General features: G+C 42.7%; 3 long non-coding RNA genes across 3 annotated transcripts in view; 1 reads left to right on the top strand and 2 right to left on the bottom strand.

Moving 5' to 3' along the window:
- Positions 1 to 16: 16 nt before the first annotated feature.
- Positions 17 to 9,807, bottom strand: LOC144587602 (uncharacterized). Its single transcript, XR_013542761.1, has 2 exons — positions 9,711 to 9,807; positions 17 to 430 (listed from the first exon to the last, which is right to left on the bottom strand). It is a non-coding gene; the product is annotated as an uncharacterized LOC144587602 (long non-coding RNA).
- LOC110089314 (uncharacterized) overlaps positions 8,445 to 26,782 on the top strand; it is a 27,165-nt gene continuing 8,827 nt past the window's right edge. Inside the window, exons 1-2 of the long non-coding RNA XR_012083431.2 lie at positions 8,445 to 8,613; positions 12,004 to 17,908. This is a non-coding gene — a long non-coding RNA (uncharacterized LOC110089314). The remainder of the gene's footprint in view (positions 8,614 to 12,003; positions 17,909 to 26,782) is intronic.
- The window catches only part of LOC140704316 (uncharacterized), a 26,133-nt gene continuing 14,762 nt past the window's right edge, over positions 15,412 to 26,782 (bottom strand). The window contains exon 3 of the long non-coding RNA XR_013542760.1: positions 15,412 to 15,538. This is a non-coding gene — a long non-coding RNA (uncharacterized LOC140704316). The remainder of the gene's footprint in view (positions 15,539 to 26,782) is intronic.

Below are 26,782 nucleotides of genomic sequence, written 5' to 3'. Positions count from 1 at the left end.
GTTCCCTCTCTCCCACCATGGGCCTTCCTTCCTTCCTTCCTTCCTTCCTTCCTTCCTTCCTTCCTTCAAAAAGGACCTTAGGTGGCTTACATCATTAAAGGATTGTATTAAACACTAACATTGGTGAGTATATAAACACAAAAAGATCCAACAAACACCATAGAAAAAAAAGAGAGCAACACCAAAACCCAATTCAAAACTGGTTTATGAGATCCACATGTAAAGGACTGTCAGCAAAGAAGTAATTCATCTCAGTTGTTGGTCTGAGGATACTGGGAACTAAAATGTTAGGCCTGGCCCTTTTTTTCTCTCCTTTGTATTTCTGCGTTTACTATTTGGTCTTTTTTCTTTGTGCTCTGTCCAATTGTTGGGAAATCAGGAGAAAACTATAGTCCACTTCGTCTGGCATCAGCAGTACCTCAACTCTTTTCTGGAAAAAAAACATAACTGTTACAATTGTATTACATGCTATCAGCATCACTGTTAGTCACTATGCATTCTGAAAGCTAACAAACCTCAAGGGAGAACATGTCATTAAAACCCCAAATACCCTTCCAGTTTGGTCCGTTTATGGCTTGACAGGGTGCCTGGGCCTTTAATAGATGGGTATGGAGGTAATGCACTCGACCTATTTATTCACCAGGTAAAGTTTTCCCGTGCTGTAATAAAGCTTCATCTGTGTAATGTCTAACTAGATAGTCAGTGCGCTGAAGTGAGTTACTGATAGGGAATTAGGGCTTGTGGGCTCCAACCACTTGCTTGGCTTTGAAAACTCACTGAGTGTGATGACACTAGTAAATCCACTACTTAAATATTTCACACACTTTGAAAACCCTGTCAGGATTACCATAAATTGGATGCAACTTAATAGCACATAATGCACATTTTCTATTTGAGCCTTCATGGTGTAGTGGTGGACAATAGTGTCAGACTTAGAACATTGGAGTAGTGAGTTCAAATCATCACTCAGCCATGAAAACAAACAGGACAGGTGTGTATGGCAATTGTAAACCGTTCCTTAGTGCTCTTTTAGGGTTGCCATTAACAACAACAACAAAAATTATAACTTGTAAAACAGTTAAAGGCATGGCACAGCTTGTCGTCACAGTTGCTTAATGTGAGGGGAGACGTCCACTTCTATTTATTAAAAAAAAATAACACCTAGATATCTTCCTTGAAGTGGGAGAGAGAATCTAAATTGCAAAATCTCCTTCATTAATTATATTCATATTTGGTTTGACCAACTTCTTTAGATCCTGGAAGCCCACAGTGTGAATGCAGAAGAAAACATCATCTCTAGTATTCTGTTCCCATTTAAAGGGGGGGGGGAGAGTTAATGAATGGAGAGACAAAATAAATAAAATCAACTCCGGTACGAGAAAAAAAAAACCCCAAAGTAAAATCTCCTCCTACGCACATCTTGATCTACTTGCAACGCTAACCCGGCAAATGAATGAAACGGTATGAAATGCTGGGACCTGATTGGCTTCAGCTCAAGACGGACCTGAGTGAAACCCAAAGGAGAGCAAGTTTAAGGGGTCGAGGATCGCCCTTGGGCTGGAACTTCGTCAAAACGTTGCAGCGGTTGCGAGTTGCTGCTGCTGCTGTGTCCCAGGAAATTCTTGGCGGAGGGGCGGAGAGGATGGAGAGACCAGCTGGGAGGTCGGAGGAGATGGGGGGCAGGACTTTGAAAGAAGACGCGCAAGTAGAACGGAGTGGGGGTTAGTATTTGACCTCGAAGAACTTAAAAGCTTTTTTTTTTTTTAAAGGTAGAATTTGTCCTGAGCTTTGGTAAGAGGCTGGGATGAATTAGCCCGTGTTACTGTTTCTGACCAACGGTGCCATGAAATGTTAGGGTTTATCTTTTTTAAAAAAATAGTGAGATGATCTAACAAGGTTGACTAGAACCATGAAAGATGCACTGTGTTCTCAAAAGTGTATGCCTACATTTCAGGCGGGTGTTGGGTGCTGCATAATGAGGAAAACGCACTCTAAACATAAACAGGTAGTCTTCTGAAAAGTACCAAAATATGAGCCTTATCTTTATTATGTGTATCTGATACAGGAAAGATGATAGGATGTAGTAAAAATATAAGCCTGTCAGTTCTCATTATTATTCTCTAGGCCCTGAAATCATGCTTATTTTTGGAAAAATCTTTCTCTGCCCGTGGCTGATAATGAATATGGAGATTTCTTAACTTCTGGTTCTTTGTGTCTAAAAGTTACACCTCCATAAGTGTAATGAGAGGGCTGGGCCTTTCCTTTCCTTTAGCTCTACCTCCTATTAAATAATGTTATCCTCAGATGTCTAGTTGATCCATTTTGTTTTGATTGTTTTAAAAATGGTAGTAGAGGATAAAAGTGCATTTCAGGAGAAATCTTTGTAAAAAAGAGTTGCCTTGGACATCTACAGTAGCGAAGCCACAACACATATATCTCAATTGCATTTTGTTTTTGGTAGCCTGCGAGCTTGTTCAACATGAAGGTAAAGATGACCCTGAAGAAGTACTTGATGAAGCAGCCCAGCAAGGCGAGCTGCAGCCTCCCCTACCTCAGCAGGCAACCTTTCTTTCAAATACCATCTCGGAGGTGCATCTGAGTGAGAGGAATGAGCACTCCAAAGTGCTTGGTGAGTTGTTCCTTGTTCAGTCAAAAAGTCCTCACTCTGAAGCTCAGAAATTGTGTGCTTCTCTCTGCTCTGAAAGGGGCAGCATTTCTTCATATCTTCTGTGATGCGAGCAGGGTAAGGCCTGATGGGATGAGAAACCACCAGGTAATAACATATCTTGGTAGTGGGCTGGGAGTGGTAGATACGGAAGTGCAAGTTCCTGTCATGACAGCTTCAATAGCCAACTAAGAAGAGTCCAAAAATTAAGGAAGGCTGAATCAATCCATAAAGAACACATGAGGAGCGGGTCTTTTGTACAGTTAATGGCTCTTAATTGCCCATTGAAGATCAGCTCACAATTGGACATTTTCCATTGCAATAGGGATAGTTCCCAGTAGTGGTCTTTTCATGTGCAAATATATTTCTTTTCCCAACTGCTGCCAGCACTGCAACCCAAAATTCAGAGGGGACAAGAAAAACTAAGTGGGATGGCAGATGATGTAATAATCCCTGCTGGGGCCTTGACCTTGTGAGATTTGGCTCCGTTACAACTCTGGGGCTAGGAGGAAATCCTGCCTGAAACTCTGGAAAGCCACTGGATGCCAGAGTTGTGGGCCAAATAGACCAGTGTTTTGGTTCAGTATGAGGTACTGTAGTTTCCTGTGTCCCTAAATATGCTTGACAGCCAGAATGTGTACTTATAGAGTGTTAGTCTAGAAGTGGGAGACAAATCCCTATTTGACTATGAGGTCATCAAGGTGATTTTGGGCCAGTCACACACTTCATTTAATATACAGTCGTGCCCCGCTTAACGATTGCCCCGCATTACAACAAATCCACTTTACGACGATGTTTTTGCGATCGCAAAACAATGCTTTAAATGGGTTTCTTTCACTTTGCGAAGATCGATTCCCTGCTTCGGGAACCAATTCTCCGCATTACGATGATCAAAACAGCTGATCGTCGGGTTTTCAAAATGGCTGCCGGGTGCTCAAAATGGCTCCCTGTTGTGCTTAGGGATGGATTCCTCGCTATACAGGCACTGATCCGCCGTATGGAGGATCTTCGCTGGACGGTGAGTTTTTAGCCCATTGGAACGCATTAACCAGGTTTTAATGTGTTTCAATGGTTTTTTTTATTTTTGCTTTATGACGTTTTCGCTCTACAGCGATTTAGCTGGAACGAATTAACGTTGTTAAGCGAGGCACCACTGTATTATGCAAGGTTTGGAGCTAATTAAATGGGAGTGGAGGGGAAGAGTCACATTGCCTGAAGTTCCTTGAAAGACAGATGTATCTGTAAATGTTTGTCTTCTTCTGAGCAGACACCGTCCGGGAGAACCAAGAAACTCTCCAAATGGTCCTGATGAATCAGGAGACTCTGAAGGGTCTGACGGCTAAGCTCCTGAAGGCAGTATCTTCCATTGAAGAAAAAGTCCAAGCCATGGGACAAGAGATGGGCACCCTCAGCCAATTCACCCAAGAACTTAACCAAGTAGGGGATGAAAGCAACTGGGCTTAAAACGACTCTTCAGGAAATGACTAACCTGGTCACCATCCAAAGTGGGCCTGACTCTGAGGTTGCAACTGAAAAAACAATGTTTTTGGCATCTTAAACAGACAGAATGTGCTGCAGAATAGAAAATAAAAATATTTCCAATACGGATTTGAATGAGCAAACTCCAGTGTTCCTATAAAGAGTATAAACACACTGGCTGAAATCCAGTAGTAGATTGCAACTAGCGAAGGCCCATTGAATCAATGCAACTTATGAAGGAGTTGATTCATCAAAAACCCCATTGATCCAATGGGCCTGCTCTAGTTGCAACTGAACTATTGGATTACAAGCTTTGTTTTACATCTGGCTTGCATACATTTCTTTTCTCTCAAAAAAATGTAGCATATTCTATAATATTGTCAAACTGCTCAAAACAGCATGGAAGCCTGCTCAAAATTTTTTAACTACATAAATAACTCAAAGTTCATCTGAAGAAATTGTTTAGGATCCAAACACTTCGGAGCATATCCGAACATCTCTGAGACTTTGTGAACATGTTTTGGGTGAAGATTTAAGGTTTCCTTTTCTGAAGATGATTGCTTCAATCTTTAGTCACCTTCATTTGCCTAAATTCTTCATGGAAAATGTTTAGTGAAAGCTTCTTCACCTAGAAAGATCAAATGTAAAGTGAGACTGGGGTCAAATATGCAATTCATGTTTTCAGAGACGTTTCTGTTTCAACAAATAATAGTTTCTATTGTATATATTTTGGGAAATGCTTCCTTGATTTGATCTGAAAAATATGGAACCGTAGCATGTGTCAGATTCCATTGGTAGATGTATCCTGAAGCTTTCACTAAACATTTTCCTGATGCAATGACATAGTTAGCTAACATGTCTTTTTGTATTGCCATCTTTGCACTCCTTGGTCACATTTAATTCCAGTGGGACTTGCCAAGGACATAAATGGCTTGTGGGCAGCATGGGCTGGTTCAGTAGAGCTGTATGTATTTAGCACTGTACCTAAACCCTACCTTTCTTATACCAGATTGAACATGTTGGAGGGTCTGCCCATAGAGAAGACGGCATGATGTCGGCTATGTTCACATTTTATTTATCTATTTTTATTTGTAATAAATGTACAGCAATAAAGTTCCGTGCAAACAACTCCTGTCTTGGTAACACTGCAGAAAGCATCTTTCTAGAAGGCACCAGTGTTTTCATCTAAGGCGATACAGAAGAACTGCTTGCCAGGGGTTAAAAGTGGGTCTTTCCAAAAATAAAAAATAAAAAAAAAATCTTAGTGTGAAGTGCTTCAGGTTCAAGATGCTTTCCTGGAAACCATGCCATCATCAAGAGATTCAAATTCATTTCCTCATCTCCTGATTTTCAATGCCTTTGCAGCCACTGTATGGTAGATATTGAATATGCCTAGCCCTTACTGAGTTATCTCCCATGAGAGAGAGAGAGAGAGGAGGCAGGAAGAACATGTGGTCCTATATTGTTAGATGGACTAAAACTTCTGCTATTCTTCAACATCAGCCTTGCTGTCTAAGGCTGATGAGCATCTGGAGTCCAGCAAAACCTGAGAGACCAAGGACGCAACCCTGGATCAACAGGATAGCCAGCTGAGCGCAGAGCTGGCCCTATCGGCTGTCTCTGGGCAGGAAATGCCAGCAAAATACTGAAAGTATAAAGTTGTGCACATGAATCACTGGTTTGCTCAGCACCCCCTCAACTAGGGCCTTAATAGCAATCACTACCTGTAACAACACCTAACCTGGAAAATACAGAGTAGGCCACGTTGCTTTTCCTCAGTTTTGGACCACAATTTCTATCTCCCCCTAGACCAGCATGGACAGAAATAGGAGAGCTACAGGAGTGCAAAAACACTTGGGAAACAATAGATTGCCTGCCTCTTGGATACTTATCTGCCAAGGACAAGTATCTGAAGGCAAGGAGGAGGAGACTGTGACATCTACCCTCGTGGCCCCTGCTTGTTTTTCCCTCACAAAGGCTCACGTCGTGTTTTCTTCTCGCTGCCACCAATAGATTACTTCAATCCAGAATATAAATGACGTATGTCAAACACTTGTATTGTGAACAGAAACAGAACTTATTTATTGAAGTGAAGCAGACTGAATAACAGAAGTTTCTCAGATACACATTATACAGAAGCAAATCAACAGTCCTCTCATCACATACTGTACTTCTTTTCTCCTGCTATATCATTACCACCTTCTCTACCTATTTTCCTAACCAGCCCTCTCTCTGCATCTCATCCCAATTTCTATCTCATTCTATCTCCTCCTTTTGCCAAGCCTCATGTAGCTGCTGACTCTGCTTCTCCTGCCCTCTCATAAAGGTAAAGGTTCCCCTTGACATCGTGTCCAACTCTAGGGGACAGTGCTCATCCCATTTTCAAGCCATAGAGCCAGCAGTTGTCCAAAGACAGTTTCCATTGTCACATGGCCAGCGTGACTAGGGAGCGCCGTTTTACCTTCCCACCGAGATGGTACCTATTAATTAATTTATTTATTTGCATTTGCATGCTTTCGAACTGCTAGGTTGGTGAGGAGCTGGGACAAAACGATGGGAGCTCACTCCATCGTGTGGATTCGATCTTATGACTGCTGGTCTTCTGACCCTGCAGCACAGGCTTCTGCGGTTTAGCCCACAGCGCCACCACGTTCCTGACTCTGCCTCTCCAGCCCTCTCATAGGTTCATGCAAATCAGCTCATGAATATGAATAGCATGAGTGATGTGGGCGATCGCCACAGAGACACTACCTCTGGCCATTGCTATGATTTTGGAATGATTCTCATTTATTAAGAAAATGACTTGACAAGCCTCTTTCTTGAGGAAGAATCTGGGAAGAAGGAGGAAATATTATTTTGACCTACCAGGGGGCTCTGTTGCTTACCAAACATATTGTGTAATGTTATTAAGTAAGGTGAGGTAGCTACCTTGAGCTATATATATTATCATGGAAGGGCAAAATTGTTAAGCTATTAATTTATTGCGTTCTTTCATGCCAGGAATGGAAAGAGGCCCTTGTGGGATTTTAATGTCTTGTGTGTCATACTACAACTTTGGGGTACTATGCACCTTAATTGAGGTAGGTGATCCCAAGTGTTTTTCTGCCTCAGGTAGAAAGATTTATTTATTATTTAATTTATATCCTGCCCATCAGGTATATCATACCACTCTGGGTGGCTAACAGCAAGATGTCTTATGCAGGTTCAGTCTGTGATAATGATTGTTGTATTTTGTGAAACCATTTCTGCATGCGGATGCAACAGTTGTGCCCTGAAAGCTGGCTACTCTAGATTAGGTAACCCAAACGATCCTTTTTAGGTTGATGCTATACCTCCCCCCCCCCGTGAGGTCCAATCCTGCTTAGATGAGATTGGCATATTCATAGTGAGACGATATTGGCAAATTTTATTTGTAAATGATGTGCACATATGCCATAGCAGGCGTCAATCTAGCTAGAAACGGCATTTCTGCTGAGGCCCAGAGAAGGGAAAATTCCCAGGGAATGAAAAAGTAAGAATGTTCCTTTTAAGAACATAAAACAAGATGGGCTGTGCTGGGTCAGGCTATGGGGTTCGTCCTGTTTCTCTAAAGAGGCCGCACTGGTGCCTATGAGAAGAATGCAAGGAAGAGGGAAACAGAAAAGAAGCAATAGAATGGAAAATGTTAATGAGTAACAAGTCATCAAGCCTGAACTATCTCTGGAGGCAAAAATGAAGAAACTGAGGCTGTCAAACCTGGGGCACATCATGAGAAGGCAAGATTCTCCAGAAAAGAATAATGGTGGAAAAGGAGAAACGTAACAGGAAAAGAGGAAGGCCGATTATGAGATGCATTGATTCTACAAAAGAAGCCACAGCCCAAAGTTTAAGAGTTGAACAGGGCAGCTTGGGACAGAACATTTTGGAGGCCCTCCGTTCATAGAATCGATGCAACTTGTCTTCACCTGACAACATGTGAACGAGGATGGCAATATAGAGAAGAGGGTGATCCTGTGCCTTTAACAGTTGTGCGGAAGAGGGAATTTCAGCAGCTGTCAAGTAAACTGCAACTGCGGGATCCTCCCTTCTAACCAACTCTTAAAAGTACAGGAGCCCAGCTCCTCTTTTCCTACACGGGGCCAAACTATCCTGCCCTCCAATCTTTCGTCAGGAACTCTGCTCTCCGTACCTAAAACTGAACCCAGGGCGCATCCTGGCCATGTCGGCTAATGTTAAGAGCCGCTGCTGCCCATAGCTCCAGCCCCGACGTCTCTTGTCGCTGACCACACGCCTTTATGAGGTACTCTCTCCAAAGGGGGGGGGAGCGAGAGTCATTATGGGCTCAATCCTTATTGGCCGTAGGATCTGCTACAAGTGAGGGTTATAGGCGAGCAAGGGGCCGGGCTGAGCTTGCCTTTGGGTCTGCGGCAGTGGAGGAGAGCTTACGTGTGCCCGAAAGCCACCCCGCCCCACATCGGTGGGGTACATAGGTAACTATTTTCCTTGGGTGAGTGGTGTCTGATCGCCCCCACTCAGATCTCTATCATCTAATATCCCGTTCTCTCACTCCCTTCTCGTAGTTCTCTCAATAGTTACGTCCTGTCTCTCACGGCTGTTCAAGCTTCTCCTCCATTTTCCAGTCCCCCCCACCCTCCAAATCCTTTTTTTAATCTACAGTTTTGCAGTGTGAACGTATATTTATATACAACGTTTCAGCGCAGCAAACGGGACCGAAGAGGGGTGTGTAAGTGCGATCATCCGCGAACAAAGGGCTGCAAGGAGCAGGGGAAGGGAGAGGCAAACTTTGCAGCCATTTTCTGCAAGGGTTCTTTGAGGGAAATTTTGTTTGTTTATTTATTGGTGTTCTTAAAAACAGGGCCAAACAGCCCGGAAAACCCACAACCACCATCGGATCCCGGCCGTGAAAGCCTTTGAGCTATATAAGTGCATTATAATTTTTTCTGTTAATATGGGCAGGGCCATCAAAACACCCGAGTTTTTAACCTTTGTGGAAGACATCGGAAAAATATGGGATGAAGAGTGAGAACTGTTAGGAGGGGAGACAGACACAGACACACAGACACAAACACAGACACAGAGACACACACAGAGACACAGACACATTTACATTCTCCAGGATGGGCATTGAATGATTCAGGGGTGTTTTGAGGCACAGGGGTTCACAGATGACCACAAGAGGAGCGGATGGTGGAAGTTTTCCTCTCTCCATTAAGGTTGTAATCCCATATGTATTTCCTCACTGAACTCAGCAGAATGGTATTTATGAGTGGACAAAGAGGGCATTGCATTGTGAATTATCTTGAGATGCAGATGATTATCTCATTCCCAGCCATTTGATGTTTGTTCCCATGTTGCTTCTATTGCGCTATAAAGGAATTGTTTATTGGCCCCCAAAACCCATTAAAAATATGTTGTTGTTCCAAAGAAACCTGAAGCATGAGGGTAATAGCACCCTCCTCCAGCTGCCAGTCCTGCTTCGGTGGTAGCAGCTGTCATTGGCCCAGGAGATGGGGTGCCATCATCCATGTCACAGTGCTGTGCCAGCCCTCCCTCTGCCCGTTCTTACCAGCTGGCCCTGTCCTCCTGTTCCTATGGCAACGGCAAATGGTCTCGGTTGTGTCCATGAGTGGCATTCCTGTTGTGGCTCATGAGTGAGTCTTCTTTCAGACTCGTGGTGACTCTGCTTATTCTGTTTCTGGTAAAGGGCAGATAGCTATGGAAGACCTCTGGACAGCAAACAGATAATATTCTATTTAAAAAAACTAATGCAACAGCATATGAAAGAAAGAGAATAGCCCTACCTTAAACATAGAAGAGAGCATTAGACCACCTCAACCCCTACAGAAAGCTTCTCAGAAAAGCCAGGTCTTAACTGGGCTTCTAAAAATATTTAGAGTTGGGCAAGGCAGGCATTTTGTAGGATGGATGCCACATTTGGAAAAGGCCTGTTTGTTATAGGTATCTTCTGTACCTAGAATTGTGAAGGAATCCAAAGCACACCCTCAGTTGCCATTCCAGTTGGCAAGTCTCAATGTGTTTAAGGGATCTCAAAGCCGTAAACACACCTTAAGTTGACCCTGAAAACAAAGAGGTGACCAGTGCAGATCAAACAGCATTGATGTATAGTTCAAGAGTTCAGCTGCAGGTTAAAACATGGATTTGTGTCAGTGGCTACCATTGCTATATACCATGCAGTTGCTTATGCCAACCCAACAAAGTAGGTGAGAGATATGTAAGTATTGGTATGTGATAATAGGAGAAGAAAGGAGTCTAATTTCCATTGGCAGTTGTGAAGACAGCACTGGGAAGAAGAGGGCAGTTACATTATTTTGTGGTTCTCATTTATTTGCTTCAGCCATTAGGCATAGAAAGTTTGGGTAAGATACCGTATTTTTCTGTGTATAAGACTATACTTTTGTCTAAAATCTTTAGACTAAAAATTGAGGGTCGTCTTATACACAGAAGTAAACTGAGGAGAAAAAAAACAAGTGGAGGGGAAAGTAGGGATCAAAGTGATCCTGCACGGCTTTGATCCCTGCTGTCCCCTCCACTTGCTAAGCCTTAGCAAAAGGAAAGCAGGGATCAAAGTGCTGCAGGATCGCTTTGATCCCTGCTTTCCTCTCTGCTAAGTCCCATGGGGCTTAGCAAAAGGAGGGGGGGAAGGATCAAAGCAATCCCATGGCTGTATATGGGGGAAAGGGATTAAAATGATTGTGCAGTCGTGGAATTGCTTTGAACCCTTTCCCCCTCCTTTTGCTAACCATTGGTAGGTGAAGTGGCTGCTTCTTTGTAGCTCTTTTGCCCCAGGGGTTAGAGAGTGTGCGATTGGAGAAGGCTTTGGACTGCCTGGGTGGGTTTTGCAGGGTGGTTTTGGGCTGGGTGGTGGGATTATGTTTCTATACTGTGATGGGTCTTGCAGGGTTTTTTGGTTTTTTGGTGTGTTTTCCCCCCATTTCCGATGGGTATTGCAGGGTTTGTTTGCTTTTTGGGTTTTTTCCCCATTTCCAGTGGGTCTTGTGCATTTTGTTTGCTTTCTGCTTTGCTTTTTTTGCATTTCCGAAGGGTCTTGCACGGCTTGTTTGCTTTTCTTTTTCTCCTCCCCCCCCTTCAGCCAGAACAGATTAATTGTGTTTCTGATGGGTCTTGCAGTGTTTTTGTGTGCATGTTTTCCCCCTGCCCTTTTCTGTTCATAACTAGAAGCTCCGGCTGCAAGTCGAAGCAAAATTTTGTGGCCGGAACTAGTCGCAACTCGAAATGGTCGTAAGTCAGGATGTTTGTAAGTCGAGGCACCACTGTAAATCAAATATAATCTGTGCCTTAACTCATAAATAAAATAAGCCCAGACAGTGGCAAAATGGGAAATGCCTATATAACAAAACCAGAAAAGACATTAGGAGAGGATGCCCTGAAAGGCTTCACCAGATAGCTTTGTTTTGAGCACTCACTTAAAGACTAAAAGGGAGGGGGCCAGGTGCAGCTGTAACAGGAGCCCATTACACAGGCGTTAGACACTGCTTGTATTCCTTGCCACATGCCAAGTCAAGCAGCTGGTGCATGACAAGGAATACAAATGCAAACCATGGCCACAGTTTATGCCATAGCGTTTAAGACCAGCATATAATGACAAGAAGTGCTTAGTTTTGATTCCTCCCCGTAATCATGTATTATATTTTCTGGGTAGCCATGTTTTTGTTACTTTTTAATATTGAGAAAGTGGTGTTTCTTTTCTTTTCTTCTTTATAAAACCAACAGTAATGTTAAGTAATCACTATTGGGGTTTTTGAACCAGAATGATAAAGTAATTTATAAAAGTAACTCCTCTAACAGGTCATTAATTTTAAGCCATTTTCTTTTGGCAGCTTTCGCCAGCATGAGAGATGACAGTAATGTGTTTGAGCCTCTTCTGGATGAGGAAGACCTGAGCAGATCCAAATCTATGAGAAAAATATTCGCGAAGGCTATGAGAAAAGCTTCATTCCAGGAGAAATTGTGGGAATTTCTGTCACAAAGCTCTGTAGCGTTATGCCCCACCTTTCAGAAGAGCGTAGGTTATGGTGTGCCCTGTGTCACCCATAAGCCCTCTATGACTGAGACTGATAGGCCTTGGGTTAAAAGAAAAATGTTGATTTTGGTTATCAGTTTATCTGTGCTACTTGAACTTATATTTTTGTGCATTCTGCTGTGTTTCTCATACAATCCTTCCACTGGGCCCCAAGATCTACCCAAAGAGGATGGGATCAAAGCCAGGAAGGACATGACAGCTGCCGTCTCAGTTGTGCCAGAAAATCTCACCCTTGCAACTCTCTTGGCAGCTGAAACGGAAGAACCACAGGGGGGAGCCATGAAGAAATGCTTGGAGAAAGCTGCTCAGGATTTCTCTGAGGAGCCAAGCATTGTGAAGAAGAACACCAGGATGATCCTGCAGTGTAACGGAACAAAGCGGGAGTTCCTGTCTGGAAAAGGGGAAAACCTCATTGAAGTGGTCTGGATCAATGAGAAGGTGTCTTATACATTGGTTCATGAAGCCCATCCAGATGTCTATCTGGCAAGGCTTGGACGTCATCTTTTGCCACTCAACATCAGCAGCATCCAGAGTGTCTTACAAGATGTGGCTTCCCACAACGGCTCAGAAGAGCTACAGAGTTGCCTCAGGAAGGCCTTAGCAGAATTGCCCTGGGAACCAGTAATTGTGCAGGACAATGCCAAAATGGTGGTGTCTTGCGGAGGGACGAATCTCGCCTTCATCTCTGGTAAAGGGCAAACTGAGATTAATGTATACAGAGAAGACCCACATGGGGAGATTCAATATGCAGTAAAAGCTACAGGATGGGCCTGGTTCCTCAGACCTTTAACAAGGAGAAAGATTAACTAATGAGTGGAGGAGGCAGTGTAGGCTATAGCTGTGGGATCTTGCTGAATTATAAGGTGTTTCCTGGTTATGGCTTCAGATATTTACACTCAGAAGACTGCATCATTCTGATCCTTACTCCAGGGCTATATATTGCATAATTAGAAATAAATTTGAAAGAATCAGTACTTCTGTTCAGTGTACTTTTCCTGGCCAGCGAGTGTCTCTTTTAAGGTGCATGACAATGCTTGATCCCAGATAAACTGGAAAGCAATCATTTTCCAACTATGGGAAAATGGTTAAATAATCAGAATTTTGTATGACAATCTGTTCCCCCCTCAGAGCCCAAGTGTTGTACTTTCAGTATCTTTATTTAGATTTTTCTTAAATAAAGTTTTATATAAATAAATGTTTCTTTTCTTTCTCTGCCACCTCAGACATATAAAGATCTTCTTCAAAAGTTTCTGTTGTTAAATTATATGTTTAACCTCATCTTCAACTTGGAACCGTTCCCCCCGCCCCCATTCTGGAGTAAATTCAAACAAGGGGCCAGACTGATACCCTGAAATGTTCTGCTAGCCACACAGAGTGCTAAAATGGCAGGCTTTGGTCACTGAAGGAAAACTGGTCTGGAAGCACCTGGTTTTTAAATTTTGAGAGGTGGTATATAATGAAGAAGACTACTTCTGGAAGCTTGTAGGAGCAGAAGCTCATTTTCGTGTGTTTAAAAAATTGTGATGCTTCTTTTTTCTGTGTCTGTTTTGTTCTTCCGTTGTTTGGGAGAACTGATCTTAGGGACACTTGGAGTAAGGTAAAGGTAAAGGTTCCCCTTGACATTTAGTCCAGTTGTGCCCAACTCTAGGGCCTGATGCTTATCCCCGTTTCCAAGCCGTAGAGCCACATTTGTCCGAAGACAGTTTCCGTTGTTATGTGGCCAGCGTGACTAGAAACGGAATGCTGTTACCTTCCCACCAAGATGGTACCTATTCATCTACTCACATTTTTACATGCTTTCGAACTGCTAGGTTGGCAGGAGCATAGACAGTTTTAGAGGGGTTTTAGGATGGAGGATGAGGCTTTCAGTGAAACCTTGGTATACCTCAGTGGGCCTGATTGTGGTCTGAAATTCAAGCCCCTTCTGTGCCTCACAGGAGAAGTGCCATTCAAGACTACCTGTGTGGCATGTGTGGCATGTGTGTTTTGCCACCTTTGTGGCCTTGGGCTAGATATTATGGTGCCAGAGTGCCATCAGAAGGAGGAACTGGTAAACCACTTCTGACTAAAGCTAGAAAACCCTGCAAGGGTCTCTGTAAGCTAAAATTGATTTGATGGCACGACATTATTAAAAGTATATTTCAATGAATACAAATCCTGATGACAACATACTTCATCTAGGGTCACAGCACAATTCTCTCAATGCTAATTGCTGAGAAATATATCTGGGAAGGTCCTGTGGCTCTTATGTCCTGCTTGTGGGCTTCTCCTAAGCAGCGTGTAGGCCAGGGTGGGAACAGAACAGTGGAATAAATGGGCCTTGGCTCTCGTGTCTCATTAGACAGAATTCTCTTACGTTCTCCATAGGATGGCAATTTAACCTCCTAGGATTCCGAGAGCTTCCTTCATTCTCCAGTTATGCAGACAAGTGCTTTTTTGGCTCTAGTTCCAATTTTCACTCACAAAGCAAGAAGAAGAATAAAATCCGTTGCAGCAAACGCCTTAAAAACTCTTGTTTTCGGATTAATAAATATGTCCCATCATCATCAAAAGAAAAACAACAACAACATGCTGTTAAATATCTTGAGTTTGGAAAGGCCGTGAGAAACAAAGGTTTCGTTTGTTTGGTTTTGCTCTCGTAAATTCTCCTTCCCTCTCCAGAGAGTAGAACCAGCAGCAGTACTTTATTTGCTGAGTATGTTGATGTCTTAGATAAGGTAGGATAGGTGGGTGGTTTCATTTAAACATCTCCATTGTAGGTTACACTGCAAGTGTCTATTCCAAAGAAATTTGGACGATCAGAATAGATGGTCTCAACACAGATACAGGATATGAACATGATATGATACATTGGTTTCTGTGTGTATGTTCTTATGATCTCCTGATACAGCCCTGTTTGATAGCCCTTAATCATATATCCCTATAACCCCCAACCCCTAACGGACACCATACTCTCAGTACCATCTAAGTGAGTGTATATACTTACATTTTGAATATAGATCATATAGCAGATTGGTTATGTACACTTGTGTGTGTGTTTAATTGTGCTGTGTGGAACATCTCTCCCCATGAGAAATTTGACCGTTCTCTTTCAGTGTGGTAGAAAAGAAAATTTCCTTTGAAAAGAATTTCAAAAGGGAACCAATTCTGGGGGGAAAATTCTTATTGGTGTGGTTCAGCAATGTTGCTCTTACTTGAGAAGTTTGTCAGCATGTTGTCTTTTCATCATATAGTCACTCTGTGGGAACCAACAGCCTTTCCCTGTGAAGATGTCATGAGGTAAGTCATCTCATGGAGCTTTCTCGAGCAGGAAATGTGGGCCACCCAGGAAACTGCACAAGGATGAAAACATATATGATAAAAAGGAAACTCTGAAGTAGCACCCTGGGCCATTTCGCAGTACAATAACAGGTTCAGAAATATAACTAAAATATCACTTTAAAGGGCCCTGAGAATGAGGCAGAAAAACCAAAGCCTGCATCATTGGGGTAGAAAATTTATAAGATGTTGGGGGCGGGGAACTGTGGCACAAGCTGACCCTCCCTAGAACTTAAATGCATCTGCAATGGAAGCTAAACATAATTAGGAGGCCTGTGGCTGGTGCTGAATTCTGAAGAACAGGAAGTGCTGAGCTAAAATTCTGCAGATTTTTTTGAGAAGAATTCTGAGATTTCTCTCTAGAAAAAAAGGGTTACTGTCATAGAATTATTTCCAAAATTTATGCACTGCTCCTTTCCCCCTCTTTTTGTGGCTACCAAGAAAAAAAAGGTTGCCAAGCTGCTAATACAGTTTCTGCTGCCGCCGTTGCAATGCTAAAGCGAAATAATTGTTTTGGGAAAACTTGAGCCAAGCTGTGCTTTTAGCAAAGCTATTGGTGACATTGAGGAAGTCCCTGACAAAGCATATGAGAATTTCTGCCTCCAGTGGGAAAATGTGGCGTAATTCTGCCACTGATTTCTCTTTCCACAAATAGGGTGGAGAATTCAAAATGCCAAATGCATTTGGAATGTATAATCTTTTGATACAGCCTTGCATGATAAATTATATCTGTCTACTTCCACAAGTCCCAGTGATCCAAAGATATCCTGCTGTCTGAAAACATCTGTTTTCTTTTTCTCTTGCCTGTCCTTATATAGACTTTAAAATTAATTAGAAATGTTATTTAAATGATATTTTGGCACTATGGATATTTGAATGTTGTTCTTGAGCTTTACTCTTAAATTTTGATAGTAACAGTTTGTGGTTTTTACTATAGTCTGGTCTTGTTTTGACAGAGAGAATATAGCTTCTCTATTGTGTATTTCCAATTATACAGTCTGCTTGATTTCCTTCTTAACCAACTGGTGATATCCATGTGTACATTTGTCAGGTGGCCTGTATTTGGAATAAAAATGGTTGATATTACAGCAATCTATGAGCCACTCTCCTGCTTCCTTTCTGACTTCTAGGTCCACTTCAACCATTTGGTTTGGTTTTTTGTTTTTGTTTTCAAGTTAGTTATGATTATCAATCCATACTGTATTGGTGTGGGATAAATTTTCTGCTGGACACTTCTATAAAAGCTTTCAATTTTTTTCAGCATCTCTAGTTGGAGCACAGACCTAAAGGATGGTTATGTTGGCAGTTTTCCATGAAGTCTGATTTTTAAAAATTCTTCCTTTGTACAGTATTATGTATAGCCTGGAACTGCAAAAGGTTATAAAAAAACTGCAGCGTGGGGAAGGAACTGCCAGTTGATGCCTTCATCATCCTTGCCTTATATGTAATCTAAACTCCCTTTCTTGCACATGATGGACGTTCCCGCATGGGGGGGGGTTGGACTGGATGGCCTCAGTGGTCTCTTCCAACTCTATGACTCTCTATGACTCACAACGGAAGGCCAGTAATCTAGGAGTTAACAAAGCAAGTTCCCAGCTATGACCCCTGCACTGACCAGCACAAATAATTATCAGACACTGCTTTAAGGTAAAAAGAAAAAAAAATTTCTCACTGCTTTTTGTGGATTCTATAAATACATCAGAAGTTTGTAGAAGGAAGAAAGGTTAAAGTCACCCCTCTCCCCCATCCTGTTGCTTCGTGATCTGGATTGCAAATTCGTCTGATTTCTGCTTAGGACCTTACCATCTGGAAAGCTGTTATGTACCTTCAAGTTAGAACTAAATGACAGTGGCCTAAATGGGATTTTCCAGGTAACATATTCCTTCCAGGGACTCATAGACTTGAGTTTACAAGATCTGAGCAGTGCAGTTGAGGCCAGGACGTTGTGGAGATCAATTATACACAAGGTTTCCATAACTTGGAAGCAACTTGGTGCCACATAACAAAACAACAATTAGATGAAGCAAGAGGAAGGGGAGGTCTCTGTTTTGGCCCTAGAAGAGAAGGGGTTTGTTACTCATAACTGGTTAGCAAGGGACAAACAGGCCAGCAGGTAACCCGAAGGGTCCTTCCACCCACATGATCATGGGTTGTATCTGCTTTCAGAATTGTGACTATTGCTCAACCAAAGAGGCCCTCGGCTGGAGCTAAACCCAGAGAATAGAAACCTAACTCTGAAATCCTTCACCATTGCTTGGAACTGCTGCCAGAGGGCATTTCTTTCTGCACCAAGGGGCCAGGCTGGCACCACCTGGATTTGAGACTGTGGAGCTACAAGGCCGTCCAGGGTGCAAGAGAATCTGGAGCTATGGCAACCCCCAATGGTAAATATTGGCTCTTGCTGGGTTGGGCCTGATGCTGTTCACTGCCACCCTTTTCCTCACATCTTATCCTTCTCTGCCCTATTTCTTCTGACTTTCTGAAGAATAATTATTTCCTGTCTTTCCCATGGAATGTTTTCCATTTTCCTCTCTCTTTTCCCCTCCCACACCCATTTTCCCTTTGGCATAACTAGGCAGAAGCAACTACCTGTAGTTTTGTCCAGGGCACCAGAATTCATGGTGAATGATACGAAAACAAACTGCAAAACCTCCTGGCTGTATTCTAGTCTAGTCTATTCAGCATCAATGTTCATTTTTGGAGAGGGGGCACCACATTCTCCTCCTCCTTTTTTCCTGAGGTGGAAGACAATGGGCAGAAAAGTGATCCTTCACCCCAGTGTCAGAATGGCTCATTACAGCTGGGCATGCAAAGCTCAATTGCTAACAGCTGTCAGAGTCCAGCTCAATTAGTAACAAGTACACAAACTAGCCAGAGCCGCTGCATTGACCCAGTGGTGGGGCTGGGTGCAGAAATGATGTACAAACAGCGAGGCTGATAAAAAGAGCAGGGCCTAGGAGAGAACACTAAGACTGACTGTTTTTTTCTGAATTCATTGTTTAGTTTGAAAATGTGTGGTGGAGAAGTGTTCAGCGTGTAGTGGTAACTGTTGTTTTTCCCTTTTACTTTTCGGGAGTATACCGAATGGATTTTGTAATGGATCTAATTAGTCATTTCCAAAAGGAAATATTATAGATAAAAAGAAAAGGTTGGGAAAGTAGGGAACAACATTGCTAATAAGAAAAATGTGCAAGTATATTAAATATGGTTCATTTTTTAGTTATATGCTTAGGAGCTGTCAAAATCTTGCACAATTAGCAAGATTTTCTTTCTACAGGAACACAACCAGTTGGAAATAATTCTGCTTTTAAAGTGGTGATTGTAACTCTCCCCACCCCCACCCCGTGTGTGTTAGTGTAGTCGTCTTCCACTATAGGAGGAAGGGACGGTCTAGATATATAGATATAGATATACACTATATTACATTAAATTTACATAATATCCAAGTCATAAAGAGTGATCCCTCTGTGAGTAAGATTTGCTGAGCTATTTTTGAATTCTTCTTTGTGGCAGGATTAACTAGGGAGTGCAAGGCTGCATTCAAGGGTTCATTAGAAAAAAAGGGGTGTCACTTGTTAACTTTTTTGACATTACAAAGGCATAACTAAGTTACATTACAACTGAGTGCACACTTGCATTGGCCAGACCTTGCATCGCTCCATGCGTTCCAAAATAGCAGTTCATGAAGCCTTATGCTCAATGAAAATTACTATTTTTTCAGGTGCCACAAGACTGTTCTTTTTGCTGCAACCTATCGATATGGCTACTCCCCTGGACATTTCCTTTGTGGCGTCTCTGTAACTAGTTTTAATTACATCTGTAGTTCCAGAAGTGTTTGATAGCTTTTTGAAGTACGTAAACATAATCCTATGTTAATTAGTTTTGAATAACAAGAAAGTGGAGTGGCCTGTTTTTGGAAACACAATTTTAATGTTAAGATACTAGGGATCTTTGAATGGTTAGTATAACTTGTTGACCTGGGCTATATTGGTCTGGTTTTAAAATAATATAAAATGTAACTGACAGAATTTGCACACAGCAGTTTCAGGCAGAGTAAAAATTATTCTTCTGTGTTTGTGTGTGGACCAGCAGTTAATAGTGAAAAAAATCACTTTGTCTTCTTTAAGAACATTAAAGAACTTTTACTGTTTAAAACACATGTAGAATAGACTAAACTCATAGTGCTTCATAAACTTGTACTTGACTTAGTTATGTTTGTATATCATTCTTAAACTTGACAGACATATTTACTCTAACAAATATATCAGCCCCATTCTAACACTGCTACGTATTATGGTCCTGTCAGACGTATCTGAGAGATTGCTAACTGAGGCCCTGTTCCCTACTTATACCCCAATTAAATCATTGCATACATTTCCAGTCATATGACACACACTGCCATTATTGAATCATTTCCTTGGACAGTGGTGTAACTGCAGTTTATTTCCCCCTCGCCAGAAGAGTTGTGTTTTTTTGTGATTTATTTTTTGTCCCAATGATGTATTGATTTATTTCTTAGTGCTGGCATGTGTGCATAATCTTCTCAATTATTTTCCAAAGCCACTTGGAAAAGCAGCTGCCATTATTGCCATGTGACCAACCTGCTATTATGTTTTTTTTTAAAATCACAGCCAGTATATCGATATATAGGTAAATATATGTCAATGATTTTTCAGGGATATCCCACCACCTACTGTCTGGCAAGTGACACAGCCTTACAGGGTGGGAATTTTCCACTGTTTGCTATGCAATCCTTCAAAAGCTGCCTGCACAACATATAAAATGTTACTGAACTGGAACACTCCTGATATATTGATATATGGGGGGGGGGAGTTAAAAGTAAGGGGCTACAGTGTCCCAGGTAATAAGAAAGAAAATACATTAGTTCCACAGTGTAGCCAGCCGCAATGTTACAAATAGGAAGAAATGCATTGGTAATGTGAATAAGAAATTGGGACACCAGCCCTGGTATATACACCACATGACCTGGATTCAACAGAAGTATGGAAAGTATTGTTAGAAGTGCGGAACATTTATTTACCTTGCATGATAGGGTCTGACACTTGCTTTATATATCTATCTGGCTGATGTCAGACACATACTGCAAGTACTGTATCATATTCTAGCGCCCCCCCCCCCCCGTATTGTACAATTACACATATGACTTGTACCATTTTGACAGCATTTTGAGGAAGGTAATATTAATAATATTTTTGTTAGTTTTGAATAACAAAAAGAAGAGTGGCTTGCTTTTTAAAAAGTAATTTCAGTGGTAACTGACAAATATTGGGATCTTCGAATTGTTAGTATAACTAACTACTGTTAAAAAGTAACTTGCCAAAGTGTAGGGGTCACTAATTTTAAGCTTTTCTTCTGTTGACAGCTCTCACTAGCATGAGCGATGACAACAACCAGTTTATGGTCTTTTGGGATGGGGAGGACCAGAGAAAATCCATATCTGTGAGAAAAGCTGCATTCTGGGAGAAATTATGGGGAATTCTGTCACAAAGCTTTGCAGCATCATGTCTCAGCTTTGAGAAGAGCGTAGGATATCATATTTCCTGTTTATCTCCCATATGTACACAATTTTTTTATACCCTAAAACTCAAGTTCTGAACTTTCAGTTTCTTTTTCTTCCACTCTCTGTCCAGAATCTTCTTCAACAAATATTTAAACAAATAATTGGTTTATTTTCCTCAGGCTTTTAAAAAAGATTACTTTGATTACTTCTGACATGAAGGAAGAAGAATTGTAAGCTTTCTTAGAAATATAAATAAAAGGGGGGAGAATAGGCGATACCTTATGCAAGAATAGGCGATACCTTTATAGGCCGCTATTCTTTTAAAAAATCATACATGATGAAAACTGAGCTTTTGTGGGTAAATCCAACTTCTTCAGAGCAAGTACCAAAAATCTGAACATTCATGGCAATATGGGTTTTGCCAGGAGGTTACTCTTAGATGTAATGTTCTTGGCAAAATGGATCACACCAGGTACCTCTGTCTTAGATGAGGCAGTAAGCAGTAAGGCGGTTGTTTTAAAGTTGCGGCTGAGGTTCCTGTGGGCTGGATTTCACACCCCAGTTCTTGAAACAAAGGGGCACAGGTCACACATGTATGCATGCACCTCATATCCATTTGGCTCTTCTTCGAAACAAACATGTTTCTGTTTGGCCAGGAAAGCAGCGGTGATGCAGAAAACCCATGTCCTCCATTTGGGAACTGGGGTATAATTTAAACACACTAGGACAGTTTTGCCAATTGTGTGTGTGTGTGTGTGTGTGCTAGGGAGCCAAGAGATAAAAGGAACAACAGGGAAGTTTGGCCTTGGAGTTCAGAACGAAGCAGGACAAAGGCTAATAGAGTTTTGTCAAGAGAACAAGCTGGTCATCACAAACACTCTTTTCCAACAACACAAGAGGCGACTCTATACATGGAAATCACCAGATGGGCAATATCGAAATCAGATTGATTATGTTCTCTGCAGCCAAAGATGGAGAAGCTCTATACAGTCAGCAAAAACAAGACCTGGAGCTGACCGCGGCTCTGATCATCAGCTTCTCATAGCAAAATTCAAGCTTAGACTGAAGAGAGTAGGAAAAACCACTGGGCCACTCAGGTATAATCTAAACCAAATCCGTTATGAATACACAGTGGAAGTAAAGAACAGATTTAAGGAACTAGATTTGGTGGACAGAGTGCCTGAAGAACTTTGGATAGAGGCTCGTAACATTGTCCAGGAGGCAGCAACGAAAACCATCCCAAAGAAAAGAAAATGCAAGAAAGCAAATGGCTGTCCAACGAGGCCTTAGAAATAGCAGAGAGGAGAAGGGAAGCAAAATGCAAGGGAGATAGGGAAAGTTACAGAAAGTTGAATGCAGACTTCCAAAGAATAGCAAGGAGAGACAAGAGGGCCTTCTTAAATGAACAATGCAAAGAAATAGAGGAAAATAACAGAAAAGGAAAAATCAGAGATCTGTTCAGGAAAATTGGAGATATTAGAGGAACATTTCGCGCAAAGATGAACATGATAAAAGACAAAAATGGGAGGGACCTAACAGAAGCAGAAGACGTCAAGAAGAGGTGGCAAGAATACACAGAGGAATTATATCGGAAAGATGTGGATATCCCGGACAACCCAGACAATGTAGTTGCTGACCTTGAGCCAGACATCCTGGAGAGTGAAGTCAAGTGGGCCTTAGAAAGCCTGGCTAACAACAAGGCCAGTGGAGGTGATGGCATTCCAGTTGAACTATTTAAAATCTTGAAAGATGATGCTGTTAGGGTGCTACATTCAATATGCCTGCAAGTTTGGAAAACCCAACAGTGGCCAGAGGATTGGAAAAGATCAGTCTACATCCCAATCCCAAAGAAAGGCAGTGCCAAAGAATGCTCCAACTACCGCACAATTGCACTCATTTCCCACGCTAGCAAGGTTATGCTTCAAAATCCTGCAAGGTAGGCTTCAGCAGTATGTGGATCGAGAACTCCCAGAAGTACAAGCTGGATTCCGAAGAGGCAGAGGCACTCGAGACCAAATTGCTAACTTGCGCTGGATTATGGAGAAAGCCAGAGAGTTCCAGAAAAATATCTACTTCTGCTTCATTGACTATGCAAAAGCCTTTGACTGTGTGGACCACAACAAACTATGGCAAGTACTTAAAGAAATGGGAGTGCCTGACCACCTTACCTATCTACTGAGAAAACTATATGTGGGACAGGAAGCAACAGTTAGAACTGGATATGGAACAACTGATTGGTTCAAAATTGGGAAAGGAGTACGACAAGGCTGTATATAGTTCCCCAGCTTATTTAACTTATATGCAGAATACATCATGCGGAAGGCTGGACTGGAGGAATCCCAAGCCGGAATTAAGATTGCCGGAAGAAATATCAACAACCTCCGATATGCAGATGACACCACTCTGATGGCAGAAAGTGAGGAGGAATTAAAGAACCTTGTAATGAGGGTGAAAGAGGAGAGTGCAAAAAACAGTCTGAAACTCAACATCAAAAAAACTAAGATCATGGCCACTGGTCCCATCACCTCCTGGGAAATAGAAGGGGAAGATATGGAGGCAGTGACAGATTTTATTTTCCTGGGCTCCATGATCACTGCAGATGGAGACAGCAGCCACGAAATTAAAAGACGCCTGCTTCTTGGGAGGAAAGCGATGACAAATCTTGACAGCATCTTAAAAAGCAGAGACATCATCTTGCCAACAAAAGTCCGAATAGTCAAAGCTATGGTTTTTCCTGTCGTGATGTATGGAAGTGAGAGCTGGACCATAAAGAAAGCAGACTGCCGAAGAATTGATGCCTTTGAATTGTGGTGCTGGAGGAGACTCTTGAGAATCCCCTGGACTGCAAGGAGAACAAACCTATCAATTCTAAAGGAAATCAACCCTGAGTGCTCACTGGAAGGACAGATCCTGAAGCTGAGGCTACAATACTTTGGCCATCTCATGAGAAGAGAAGACTCCTTAGAAAAGACCTTGATGTTGGGAAAGTGTGACTGCAAGAGGAGAAAGGGGTGACAGAGGACAAGATGGTTGGACAGTGTCACTGAAGCAACCGACATGAATCTGACCCAACTCCGGGAGGCAGTGGAAGACAGGAGGGCCTGGCGTGCTCTGGTCCATGGGGTCACGAAGAGTCGGACACGACTAAATGACTAGACGACGACGACGACGTGTGTGTGTGTGTGTGTGTGTGTGTGTGCGTGTGTGTATTTTGCAGTAAAATATAAAATATACTGTAAAATATACAGTATAATTGTGTACATGTAGGCATCCTTCAGTCTCGAAAGACTATGGTAGCGTGCTCTGTATGGAGGACTTGGAACAGCGTCTAGTGTGGCTGAGGAGGCCAATTCGAGAGTTACAATCTCTTCCACACTGAAGACAAATCCAATCTGTCCCCTGTCCAGCTCCCTGGTTTTGCTTCCTTTGTGACTTCCTCTTTGCCTCAGCCTGCTGGACAAGGGTCTCTTCAAATTGGGAGAGGCCGTGATGTGCTGCCTGCCTCCAGGCTGAATGATCAGATGTCAGAGTTTCCCATCTGTTGAGGTCTATTCCTAAGGCCTTCAGATCCCGCTTGCAGATATCCTTGTATCGCAGCTGTGGTCTCCCTCTGGGGCGATTTCCCTGCACTAATTCTCCATATAGGAGATCCTTTGGAATCCGACCATCAGCCATTCTCACAACGTGCCCAAGCCAGCGTAGACGTCGCTGTTTCAGTAATGTATGCATGCTGAAAATTCCAGCTCGTTCTAGGACTACTCTATTTGGAACTCTGTCCTGCCAGGTGATACCAAAAATCCGTCGTAGGCAACGCATATGGAAGGTGTTCAGCTTCCTCTCCTGCCGGGCACAAAGGGTCCAGGACTCGCTGCAGTACAGGAGTGTGCTCAGGACACAGGCTCTATAGACCTGGATCTTGGTATGTGTTGTCAGTTTCTTACTGAGCCATACTCTCTTTGTGAGTCTAGAGAACATGGTGGCTGCTTTCCCAATGCGTTTATCCAGCTCGACATCTAGAGAGAGGGTGTCAGAGATGGTTGAGCCAAGGTACACAAAGTCATGAACAACCTCAAATTCTTGTGTGGAGATGGTAATAGAGGGAGGTGAGTCCACACCCTGGCCCATGACTTGTGTTTTCTTCAGGCTGATTGTTAGTCCAAAGTCTTGGCAGGCCTTGCTGAAACGATTCATGAGTTGTTGGAGGTCTTCAGCAGAGTGGGCAACAATGGCTGCATCGTCTGCAAAGAGGAAGTCCCGCATGCATTTTAGTTGGACTTTGGTCTTCGCTCTCAATCTAGAGAGATTAAAGAGCTTTCCATCTGATCTAGTCCGGAGATAGACACCTTCTGTTGCAGTTCCAAAGGCATGCTTCAGCATGACAGCAAAAAAGATCCCAAAAAGTGTTGGTGCGAGGACACAGCCCTGTTTCACTCCGCTTCGGATGTCAAAGGGATCTGATGTTGAGCCGTCAAAAACTACAGTGCCTTTCATTCCATCGTGGAAGGACCTGATGATGTTAAGGAGACGAGGTGGACATCCAATCTTGGGAAGTATTTTGAAAAGGCCATCCCTGCTAACCAAGTCAAATGCTTTTGTAAGGTCTATGAAGGCCACTAAGAGTGGCTGTTGTTGTTCCCTGCATTTCTCCTGCAACTGTCGGAGGGAGAATACCATGTCAGTGGTGGATCTATTTGCTCGAAATCCACACTGTGATTCCGGATAAACTCTGTCTGCAAGCACCTGGAGCCTCTTCAGCACAACACGGGCAAGCAGCTTCCCTACAACGCTAAGAAGAGAGATACCACGGTAGTTATTGCAGTCACCCCTGTCACCTTTGTTCTTTTACAATGTGACAATGTTTGCATCCTTCATGTCCTGTGGTACTCCACCTTCCCTCCAGCAGAGACAAAAGATTTCATACAGTTCGGTGATGATGATCTCCTTACCCCATTTCAGCACTTCAACAGGGATGTTGTCCCTTCCAGGTGCCTTGCCAGAGGTGAGGGAATCCAAGGCCGCATTTATTTCTGCTAGGGTTGGTTCGCTGTCCAGCTCTTCCAAGACAGGCAGGCACTCAATGTTATTTAATGCTTCTTCGGTTACTACATTCTTTCTGGAATATAGCTCGGAGTAGTGCTGCACCCAGCGTTCCATCTGCTGTGCTCGGTCCTGGATGATCACACCTGTAGCAGACTTCAAGGGAGCAGATTTCTTCTGTAATGGACCTAAGGCCTGCTTGATACCATCATACATTCCTTTGATGTTACCTGTGTCCGCTGCTGTCTGTATCTGAGAGCAGAGCTGAAGCCAATAGTCATTGGAGCATCTCCTGGCAGCCTGTTGGACTTGGCTACGAGCGGCTCGAAGAGCTTGCAGGTTGTACTCGCTAGGACAGGCTTTGTATGCTGCTAGAGCTCTTCTCTTATCCTCAATGGCTGGCGTTAACTCCTCCGAATGGGCTTCGAAGCAGTCAGCCATCTTTCTGGTCTTCTTGCCGAAGGTGGACAAAGCGGTGTTGTAGACAGTGTTCTTGAAGTGTTCCCATCGTTCAGGTGCATTTACATTAGCCGGACCTGGAAGGGTTTCCTCGAGTGCTTGGGCAAATTCCTTCACTTTTCTTTGATCGCGAGTCTTGTTGATGTCAATACGTGGTCTTCCTTCCTTTTTCATGTGATACAATTTCTTTGTTCACAGTTTTACTCTACTACACACCAGGGAGTGATCAGTATCGCAATCA

This window comes from Pogona vitticeps, chromosome 2 (assembly GCF_051106095.1).
Source record: "Pogona vitticeps strain Pit_001003342236 chromosome 2, PviZW2.1, whole genome shotgun sequence".
NCBI classification, from domain to species: Eukaryota; Metazoa; Chordata; class Lepidosauria; order Squamata; family Agamidae; genus Pogona; species Pogona vitticeps.
This window is presented reverse-complemented; position numbering and strand designations above follow the sequence as displayed.